Here is a 12,030-nt window from a genome sequence, read left to right as displayed (position 1 = left end):
AGTTTGGGATTAGCCATTGCAACTATAGTGAGACTCTTTGTATTGAAAGTTGGGGCCAGATCCTGTGACATGGATCAAGCTGGGTGGGTAAGAGAAAGGGGGAGGACTGGAGAGAGAAATATGCAAGGGCATGTTTTCTGGAAGTTGTCTATGTTCAACTAGAGCCAATCTCTAAAATAATAGTTACCCATTTCTCTTTAAAACTTCAATTTTGATAACAAATGTTTTTCCTTTTTTCCTAAAAAGAAAGTATAACCAGATAAACAGAAACAGAACAACTCATACTCAAAGAGAGTCTGTGTGTAAGATTGCTTGCACATGTTCTGATAATAATTATTTTAATTTACATTGTATTGTGCAGTGTCAACTCCATTTTTGCTTTGAGTCAAAATAACAAACATCTAACTCATCAGAAGGATATAAGTTAATGGGAGCATTTAGATGTATTAGTTTGTCAGAGAAAATCTATTGTTTCTAATACTGTTTTATCTTCCTGAAGATCAGACCTTGGTTTTGGGTAGATGGTGATGCTAAAGTTTGTAAGGACTGTCTTAGTCTATTCAAGCTGCTGTAACAAAATATACCAGTCTGGGTGGCTTAGAACTAACAGAAAGTTATTTCTCACAGTTTTGGAATCCGGAAGTCTGAGATCAGCATGCTAGCATGGCTAAGTGAGAGCTGTCTTCTGAATGGCAGACTTATTGTATCCTAACATGGCAAAAAGGGCTAGGGAGCTTTGTGGGGTTTCTTTTATAAGGGCACTAATTCCATTCATAGAAGGGGTCTACGCTCATGACCTAAGCATCTCCCAATAGCCCCACCTCCTAATACTATCACACTGGGCATTAGGATTTCAAAATATGCATTTTGGAAAGGGGCATAAACATTCAGACCATAGCAGTAGCTGTGTCCTGCTGCCATAGCCAACTTTCTCTTGTAACTTGCTCAAATCCATAATGAGAACCAGACTATTGATCTTTGCAGATAATCCACTGGCAAATGTCTTCTTCTCTGAATTCATATTTGAGCTGAAATTCCCAGGATTATCTACTTGTGGTGACATTTTGCAAATATTGATTTAAAATCTTGATTTACCTCTTTCTTCAGAGTCCTGTATGCCTCTGTAAAACCTGCTCTCACTCTCTTTAACATGCACTTGTGTAATGTAAACTGAAGACAGATGTCCTAAATGCATACTAATGGGGAATACTTTGGCTTCTCCAATTTCTGAAATATAAAGCTGATGAACACACGAGGACAAACCCTGTCCCCTTGGGTGTCCTCTTTGAAATTCCTAACCACTGGGCTAAGGAGCATTCTCTTTCTCAGTGGAAATCTTGATACATGGATAGTTGTTTAATAATTGTTTTATTACTATTTAGATTTAAAAATTTGTGTCACACAATAAAACTGTGGAAAATTTTATGCCGTTGTGGAAAAGAAAAGCTCCCTTAAAACAGTGTGGATGTTCCTCAAAAAGTTAAAAGTAGAACTACCCTATGACCCAGCAATTGCACTACTAAGTATTTACCCAAAGGATTAAAAAACAAAAACAAAAACAAAAAAAACCTAATTCAAAGGAATACATGCTCCCGATGTCTATGGATTAGCATTACTGACAATATCCAAATTATGGAAAGAGCCCAAATGTCTACTGGCTGATGGATAGATAAAGAAGATGTGGTATATACATACAATGGAATATTACTCAGTCATTCAAAGAAGGAAATCTTGCCATTTGCAACAACATGGTTGAAGCTAGAGAATATTATGCTAAGTGAAACAAGTCGGTCAGAGAAAGACAAATACCATATGATTTCACTCATATGTGGAATTCAAGAAATAAAACATATATCGGGGGGAAAAAGAGAGAGGCAAACCAAGAAATAGACTCTTAAGTAAAGAGAACAAATTGGGGGTTACCAGAGGGCAGGTGGGTGGGAGATGGGTGAAACAGGTGATGGGGATTAAAGAGTGCACTTGTTGTGATGAGCACTGGGTGATGTATGGAAGCACTGGATCATAAAATTCTGTACCTGAAACTAAAGTTACACTGTATTTTAACTAACTGGAATTTAAATAAAAACTTATTAATAAAAAAAGAAAGAAAACTTCCTTAAGTAGGGGGACCAAAGTGAAAATGGAGAACATAAAATAGGTCATCGCATGAGAAATACGGTTTTTGGATTCTTTATCTACTCATTGTGTGGTAGGCAGAAAGAGTTCTAAGTTTTACTTCCAGAGGACCAAAGCAAGTGAAATCCTAGAAGGAAAATATGAAGGCAGCCAACTAGCCTGTTGATCATTAAACAAGTATAATATAGCCTCTTTTCCATTTATCTCACTGCCAAAGAGTATCCTTGGCTTTTGCTTATTAGGACCAGGGATGTGTATTCTGTGGTGCTCAGAAAGACAGCAAAGAACCCAGTACATTTTCACTCCAGAATGAATTCCACAACATTCCATGGAACCTCTTGGGTTTTATTTCTCCCCAAAATAGGTCTGTTGTGGGGTAAAAGGAAGGGCCACCAGGATTTCCTGGTTTAGGGAGAAAATCTTAGGGTCCGGTGGCTCTGTGAACAAGTTTTCAAACAAGTCTCTAATTTTTGGAGGAGCCCATGCTTGGCATATCAGGAGCTTCCCTCTACAACTTGTCAGGCGTCTGCAAGGTCACTCTTTCTCTTCCTGATGCTCCAAAGGCACTTCCGTGTTCCCATTCTGCTTGGTCATTATTTCTCCCTGCCATTTGATGAAAAAAAAAATTCATTAATTTCTTACAGCACTTCCTCTTGTTTCTCTGACTCTGTCTTGTACTGGTTCTGTCTCATGTGCTTCCTTTCTCCCTGACTTTCTGTCTCTCTCTTCTGTGTCTCTGTTTCTGTCTCTCTTTTAAGCAGAAGCCGAATTAGTCTTTTGGGAAGCTTGATTAATGAATGAAAAAAAGAGAGAAAGAATTGTATTTTGAGGAGATGTGATGTTAAGGTAATTCTGTGAGTTTGAAAGGCATGTATTTTTTAGAGAGGGAAGATATATATAGAAATATTTGGAAAAATTGTCATGAATCCACAAGAAGGGATAGCTTATGGGAGCTTATGGGAGCTTCTTTTACTCTGAATGTATTCTTGTTACTGTAGTGCCTTCAAATCTTTGCTATTGTTGCTTAAATATGTGCGTTTCTTTCCTCCAAAAGTCAGATCTCTTTCAAGCAGTTATTTTACTGAGACATGCACTGTCTTTCTTTATGGTTCCAAGTTTGATGACATGCATTTTTTGACTCAGCCCCTAGAGTTAAGGTGCAGAAGTTCCCAAGTTGTTTCCTGTTTTCCCCAAGATATTAACTAGTCCATCCAGTGGGAGCAGACTTGGGCCTCATGAGCACTGTGCTTCATCAAGCTGCAAAAAATGGTCATATTTTTTAAGAGTGTAGCTAGACTATTAAGAAGAGTACTTCAGTCAAATTTTATGAAGCTTTAAATAAATGGATTTTATGGTTATTCTTGCAAAACTTACTCTTTTTGAGTTAACTTGCAGCTAAAAGTGATGCTTTCTGTCTTTTGTCACCCCCAGTTCTCTTAGCACACAAACTACTCCCTAGGGAGAGGCATCTGGGATGGAGACATAAGATAACTTTAACTTAATGGGACCCCAATGGCCTTTAAAAGTTAATGCTGCTAAAGCAATTAATGAAGCTTCTGAAGTAAGGGATGTAAGCCTAAGGATAACTTATGCATTGGGACGATCTGGCTCATTATTGGCATTATTTAACATTCCCTAGGCACTCGAGTAGACCGTGGCTACATATCCAAAAATAGGACAAGACAATATTTTTGACTTCTGTAGATAGGAAAATATTCTTCAAATTAGAAGAATGAAAAAGACATTAAAATGGAACATAAGTTCCAGTTCTTCCTTGTAAGAATTCAGCAGGGATGCCTGTGTGGCTCAGTTGGTTAAAGTGTCTGCCTTTGGTTCAGGTCATGATCCCAGGGTCCTGGGATCGAGTCCCAAGTCGGGCTCCCTGCTCATCGGGAAGCCTGCCTCTCCCTTTGCTTGCCACTCGCCCTGCTTGTGCTGTCTCTCTTTCTCTCTGACAAGTAAATAAATAAAATCTTAAAAAAAAAAAAAAAGAATTCAGCAAATGAGTACATAGATAAAAGAATGATAGAATTTTAAAATCACATTTTGCCACTCTGGGTGAAATAATGGGTCTAGGCAACAAGCACAATGAATCTTTAAATCACTACAGAAAAACTTGATTGGGAATTTCAAAATGAGGACAGACTAACATCATTTGAATCCACTGATAAATCTTAACATCATTAAATAGGGGACAACCAAATATCATGGGGGTCTCAGTGATATGAAATAACAGGAAGCACAGAGCACCATATGTGAGGCATATTGTCTTGAAACTTCAGCTTGACTATCTCAAGTCCTCCAAGATGTACATGTCAGTTTATAGGTAATACAACAGACAGAGGAGAGTTAAAATATACACCATGAGGAAGTAATCAGTCAAATGCACAATGTGGAACGTATGATAATACACATCAGTGGAATAAATAAAGCTTAAAAGATGGAAGGGGAGGTGAACAATGAGAGACTGTGGACTCTGAAAAACAATCTGAAGGGTTTGAAGAGGTGGGGGGTGGGAGGTTGGGGGAACCAGGTGGTGGGTATTAGAGATGGCACGGATTGCATGGAGCCACTGGGTGTGGTACAAAAACAATGAATACTGTTATGCTGAAAATTAAAAAAAATGATTAATAAAAAAATATTAAAAAAAAGATGTAACAATACAGTATATGGACATTGAGGGGTTTTGATTCAAATCAAGTAAATAAAAATTTTCATGATATTAAGAAATTATTGACTATTATTTTATTTATTTTTAAGTTTTAATTTTTTAAAAAAGATTTTTATTTGACACAGAGAGAGAGACAGCAAGAGAGGGAACACAAACGGGGTGGGGTGAAGGGGGAGAAATAGGCTTCCCACTGAGCAGGGAGCCTGATGTGGGGCTCCATCCAAGGACCCTGTGATCATGACCTGAGCCGAAGGCAGATGCTTAACTGATTGAGCCACCCAAATGCCCCAGAAATTATTGATTTTTAAAGTACGGTGATTATTTAAAAACAGTCTTAGAGAAGGATACTGAGTATTTATAGTTGAAATACTGTGCTATGGTATTTACTTTAAAATATTCCAGCTAATCATGAGAAAAGGTATTTGGCAGATGGTATATATTCAATAAAATGGATTGAATTGAAAAAATATCCTGTCTAAAATATGTGGGTCAGTAGATGAAGTTGGCACATGCTAATATTTATTACAGCTGGATGATTAGAGTGTTCTTTGTACTCCTGGTTCCCTTTGAAACTTTGCATAGTTAAAAGGGGAGCAGGAGTACTCTAAGACACAAAGATGGTAAGTAAAAGAGTTATATTTTCCGTGACCAAGAACTTGAAGACAAGGTGACGTAATCAGAACAAGTCTGGGTATTGTTTGGAGCTGATATAAAATTTTTATTTTTATGTATTTATTTATTTATTTGCTTTTTTATTTTTTTAAAGATTTTATTTATTTATATGACAGAGAGAGAGAGAGAGACAGCAAGAGAGGGAACATAAGCAGGGGGATGGGAGAGGGAGAAGCAGGCTTCCCACTGAGCAGGGACCGATATGGGGCTCAATCCCAGGACCCTGGGAGCCAAAGGCAGATGCTTAATGACTGAGCCACCCAGGCGCCCCTATAAAATTTTTAGACATTGCTCAGATACAATCACAAAAAAAGAGAGTGTTTCAATTTTGTGTTAAATTACTATTTTTGTAAATTGATTTCAAACACTTCTTGTGAATTTTACCTGTGTATAAGATGTGCATAATATAATTTCTAAAACATACTATTGATAGTTGTGCTACTAATTTAACCAAAGTAAGAATTTTCTTGGTTCTGATGGTTTTAGTACTGTCAAAATCCCAAATTTTTAAAAACTTTTTTTAGCAATACTGAGGGGAAAATATGACCTGCCATTCTTTTGTAAGTGGTACTTTTTAACTTTATTAAAATAACTTAAAATGACTAGTAAAATAATTATAATATTTGATATTCTTATCTTGGAAATATTTTCTCGTTTCTCCCTCAAATATTGTAGATACACACAAATTTGTGCTTTAGTGTATCTCAGGCAAACCATGCACAGTGCATTTTAAACAGTTTTATCATATGTGATTATCTGGTCAAGTTCCTGTAAAAACACCAGTGTGAAACTGGGGAAACTGAGGTAATAGTATTTAAGGATCTACATCATTTTAAAGGTCCTGAAAAGCAGGATAACTTGAATTTAAATAAGGTAGTCACAAGTGTGTGTGCAGAGGACCTACCCCATAATACGAATGTTCAGACACACATATCCTCCCCATTGATTCTCCCCAAAACTATCTAATTTACATGGTGATGGCCCCACTTTTTTTTTTTAAATAAACCTTTTTTACATTTTTTTTTTTAAGATTTTATTTATTTTGTCAGAGAGAGAGGGAGAGAGAGCGAGCACAGGCAGACAGAATGGCAGGCAGAGGCAGAGGGAGAAGCAGGCTCCCCGCCAAGCAAGGAACCCGATGTGGGACTCGATCCCAGGACGCTGGGATCATGACCTGAGCCGAAGGCAGCTGCTTAACCAACTGAGCCACCCAGGCGTCCCGATGGCCCCACTTTTGATGACTCCTTTTGATTTCTCCACCTTTTCAAACCCATAAGACATAAACCATGTGTGAGTGAATCAGCCGCATCTGCCATGAGAAGATCCCATCTACAAAACAGTGATGTTTCATGCTGATGTCTCATCTTGATACATACATGCATACATACATATTTAATTTTACTTTTATTTTGGGAAGAACACTTAACAGGAGATCTACCGCTTAACAGATTTTTAGTATGCAGTATCATTGACTCGAGGTGCAACATTGTACAGCAGATCTGTAGAACTTATTTAATGTGTCCTGGTCAGTACTGTTATAATTATGTCCCCCTGGTGATCTGGGAGCAGTGCTGTTAATCGTCCTACCCTATGCCTTTTGTACTGCACATGTCCTGTCAGGTGCCTCTCTAGAGAGACTCCTCTCTTCCTGTTCTGCCGCACTGAATGCCAGCCTGTCTCAAGATACTGTGCCTTATGTCCCATTTGATGTTCTTCCCAACTTATTGTTGCTCTTAAGGTTTTTGTTTACATCCATTCCCTGGTGTAAGTTAGACACACTAAACATCAGATAAAAGGGGAGAAGACAAGTATTTGTGTCTCGTGGATACCCTCGGTTTCTCTGGGCATTTTTGATTGCGGTGTTTTCCTACTTTAATGAGACTCAGTGTTCATGAGAATAGGGAGCAGCATAAAATGCAATGATGCGAACAAATTTGAAAGGCCAAACACCATAGTAAAATTTGCCTTGGGGACTCTCTAGAACTTTGAAGGAGAATTGTGGAGCACTGTTGTATTTCAACACTGCAGGTCCCTTGCACAGGCGTGAGATAGAGACACAGGGGAGGTTTCTGGATACTGGATCTGTACCAACAGTCTTTTATGGAAAATAGCCAATTATTGGTTAGCTTTTCTGGTGGAAGAAATCTCATTCACGTTAAACTAATTTCATGTTCCAGAGTAGAAAAAAATCACTCAGATACTGGAGATAAGATAATTCCCAGGTGGGTCTATTCATTTGTTTAAAGTGGTGGCTCTTTCAGAGTTTGGTCTTAGAACCAGCAACATCAGCATCACCTGGAAATTTGTTAGAAATGCAAATTTTCAAATTCCATTCCAGACCTACTGATTGAAAAACTCCTGGGTGGGGCCCAGAAATCTGTTTTCACAAGCCTTCTGGGGATTCTGGTGAATGCACAAATTTAAGAATGACTTGTTTCCTGAATATTTTTCGAAAGACAGATTTTGAAATTTTTAGTCCATTTTTCTATCTTTTTTAATACTATAAAATCCTTTGAAATAATCCTTTAAGTCAGAGCAGAGTCCTTTTTTTCCTCCCGAGAGTGTTAATAAAAGCAGTCAGGTTCATACTAGTTTGATAATACAGCAGGATATTGATAAATTAGAAATATCAATGTTTATTTATTATTATAACTGTCACATTGTATTGTTTTACTGACATTCAGCACTGTAAATGGCCTGATGCATAGCTTTAACAACTGCGTATTTCTAAGGAAAATAAGAAAGGTATGTATGCCTGGAGCTCCTTTAGGTTCTATGGATTAATAATGAAGCAGTAATTAGTCAGGAATAGAGTGTGCAGCTCAACTCGGTTTCAGATTCCAGGTTTGAACAGCCATATTTTCCTCCAGGATATGAAACAGTACATGTAACATTTGTTGCCTTGCCAAGCATACCAAAGGAGCTTAATGTTAGCTTTCATTATCCTGGTTCTCTTTAATACTATTCCAGAGAGAGCTGCGGCATGCTTCCCTGTTTATGTCATTGTGAAGCTTGACCAACTGACAAAAACAAAAAAAATAAAGAAATAAAGCAAAACTGCATTCAACAGCCCAATTTCTCATATGGTCATGTGTACCTATGAAGTTCTAACGAGAATATTCGAAATTAGTGTATTAAAAGTAAATTTACTATGACTAGGTCCAGTAAAAGCATCCTTATGATCTTTCTATCCTTAAGAGACATCTTTTTATTATACAGTGGTATTTCTTGCTTAAAAGTCTGATATTAATATAGTTACACCAGCTTTATTTTAGTTATGACCTTTTGGTATATCTTTCCCTATCCCTTTATTTTAGACAGTTTTTGTCTTTAATCAATTAATTAATTTTTTAAAAAATATATATATTTATTTGACAGAGAGAGAGAGTGTACAAGTAGGGGGAGTGACAGGCAGAGGGAGAGGGAAAAGCAGGCTCCTAGCTGACCAGGGAGCTGATGAAGGGCTCGATCCCAGGATCCTGGTATCATGGCCAGAGCTGAAGGCAGACGTCTAACTGACTGAGCCACCCAGGCATCATTTTTGTTTTTTAAAACAGGCCTTGTAAACAGCATACAGTAGGGTTTTCTATCCAACTTGAAAATCTTTGCTTTATGTAGAATGTTTATTTTATTAACATTTAATTACAGTTATAGGTGTGCTTATTATGAATTCTATCATTTTGCTTGTTCTCTATTTTTCCTTTCTCTTTTTTTTTCTTTTGCTTGTATCTTTGGATTAATCAAATATTTTTGTTCTTCCTTTCTCATTTTTAGTACTTACTCGGTTGATTGCAATATTTATCCTTGATTTGTTAAAGTTTAAATTAGTACTTTTTATATTTCCAAAGTAATGGAAATTATGCAGGAGTTTTATAAGCATTTAATTCCATTTAACTCCTACTTGGGACTTTGTATTCTTGTTTCTCTTTCATGTTATTACCACTCTCTATTTTATCTTTGAGGATATTTGTTACATTTATTTTAAATTTTTGATCCACATGTTTCAATAATTCAGATGATATGTATTCTTCAGTTTTTGTGTTTCTTGTTGTATTCATATTGCTCTTTTAAATTTTTTTCAGTTCTATTGCATATGAGCTGCTCATAGTCCCCTCAGTCAGTAGCCACCTTATCTGCCAGGAAGGGTCAGGGGCAGGTACTGGCCTGTGACTGTCCTGGTGGGTTTGGACATAAGGGAAGGGATGAGCTCTATGATGGAGAGCTGCAGGCACCAGAGAATTATCCTTAACTCTGAAATGTTCTCTCTCTTCCCTGAGGATTAGGGACTTGTGGTTAGGTAACTTGAGGGATAGGTAACTTGAAGGTTAGGAAGTAGGAATTTCCCTAGGTTTGGAGTTCAGGGTTTTGGACTCAAGAATAGATGAATCAATGGGAATATGGGCACAGAATAGCCTCAACCCTGTAGGGGTCGCCTCATCACTGGAATGCCTGACAGCCATGTTGGGCAGCGGTTGTTCCAAAGCACCTTGTATGGGGGACGGGTGTAAGCCCCCAGACCTACCCATGCCTCACACAGCCCATAAACAGATATAGCACATCTACAACGGTCTCTGATCTGCTGAGGAACTTTTCATACTTGCTACATATTTCCTCATACCCATGCTGTCTTTTCATTCTGTGGTCTCGCCATGAGACACACCCAGTAGCCCATGCTGGGCCACCATGGAGTCAGAACTGTTTATTTTATAGTCAGCTCCCCGTGCTTTTTTCTCAGCTCTTTTCCTGAAATGTACAGATTGAACTCCTGTATTTTCATAGACAAGAAGATTTCTGAATTGCAAGTTAGGGCTGTGAGTAAATAATTGATATAATTGTTTGCTCTGGGAAGATCACATATTATGACAGGGAAAGTCCCTCTCCATTACCATCTCTTGATCAGATTTCAAATCCAGAAATCAGAGATTGAAATGAAAGTGAGATTAGTGGTGTTCTTTTCGCCTGTTCTCACTTCTTGCTGGCCATCAGAGATTGAGACAATCTCTGGAGGGGTGTGGGATCATTATAGAGAAGACCCTGTGCCTTGCTGTGAGTTGGGGATGTCGGAGGGGAGCCCCAAATGTAGCACAAATGAAGCAAATGTAGCACTAAGTGCAGTGTTGTGGCTGAGAAGGCTTAAGAGAGCCATCAGATTTTCTGGGGGCTTAGTGTCATCTGAGATAGCAAATGTCTCCTTTGGTATAGGATGCAGAATAGCCTTCCATTTCTCTAGCAACCAAGTAGGGAGAGAGCTATCCTTCCTTGTTGGCAACAATTCATATTCAACTATGGAAAGTGGTATAGAAACAGGTGTCTTTTCTATCTCACCTTCTTCTTGACTTCCCTCCCCTCTCTTCAGTTCTACTCTTGGTGAGAATGGAAAAAAAAGAAGCAGAAAATTCAGTTTGTACTATGAGATGTGGTTGCCAGTTGTACCTGTTCTTCCTTCTAGATGCTTCTCTTTGACGATTCTGAAAAACCTGCCACCCTTTCTGTGAGTAGCAGCTCTCCACCCTGGGGTCTAATGTCCACCCTGACTGTGTACTAGAAACATCTAAGCAGCTTTGAAGAATAAACAGTGATGTGATGCCTAGCTCCTCACCAGATCCTGACTTCAGCTGGTCTTGAGTGGGGTCAGGACACTGATATATTTTAAGGTTTCCCAAGTCACTCTAAGCAGGGCTTGAAGTTCTGCGCTGGTGGGATGGCCAGTGTTTAGGACAGAGGAGTTGTAGTGGAGGGAAGAAGGGAATAAGACAGAAAATGGCTTTTCCAGAATTACATTCTGGAATGGAATGGAATGGAATGGAATAGGAAAGGTAATGCTGGGCCTCTACCTCAGAACCCAGCATATTCACTGGTTGTATGATTTCTGTGGTCTAGACAGAGTCATATTCTTGTGGATGTCCTGGGTGAAAGTAGTCCCCATTACCTATGTCTTTTCTCTCAGGTTTCCTTTCTCTCTTGTGACTAATGGTGATTCTCATCATCTCTTCACACCACTTGGCACTAGCCTGCTTTGTTCCCGTTCATTTCCATATTAACATCCCCAACTGGCAAGGGCATTCCTGGTTCTTACAACTTTATCACATAACAGAATGCACTCTGACCTGGCGGCGACTGTACATGCAAATTTTCATCCCCTGTCCCCCCAATGTTGATCTTGTTCAGTGAGCAGAATACCTTTCTATTTATTATTGCTAGTGTCTACTCTTGTTAGAGGGACCTAGTGGGCAGAGGTTGTAAAGGTATATACAAATGAGGAAGTCTCCTGATTATTACTGAATTTTCCATTTTAACCATTTTGGGGATTTTAGATAAACTTTACCCTCCCTCAGCTTTTAGGATTAACAACCGATAGGCAGTTTTGATTTACAAATAGTTTTCTCTATCTTTTAGTAATTTCCATGTAATATTATATGACAAAGGGAAATAAAGATTGCAGATAGAATTAGGTTGCTAATCAAGTAATCTTAAAATAGGTAGATTATCTTGGATTATAATCACAAGGGTCTTTTAAAATGGAAAAGGGAACTTGAGAGAACCAATGAGAT

Source organism: Lutra lutra, chromosome 17, assembly GCF_902655055.1.
Source record: "Lutra lutra chromosome 17, mLutLut1.2, whole genome shotgun sequence".
Classification (NCBI taxonomy): domain Eukaryota; kingdom Metazoa; phylum Chordata; class Mammalia; order Carnivora; family Mustelidae; genus Lutra; species Lutra lutra.
The sequence above is the reverse complement of the archived record's forward strand: the minus strand, read 5'-3'. Positions refer to the sequence as shown.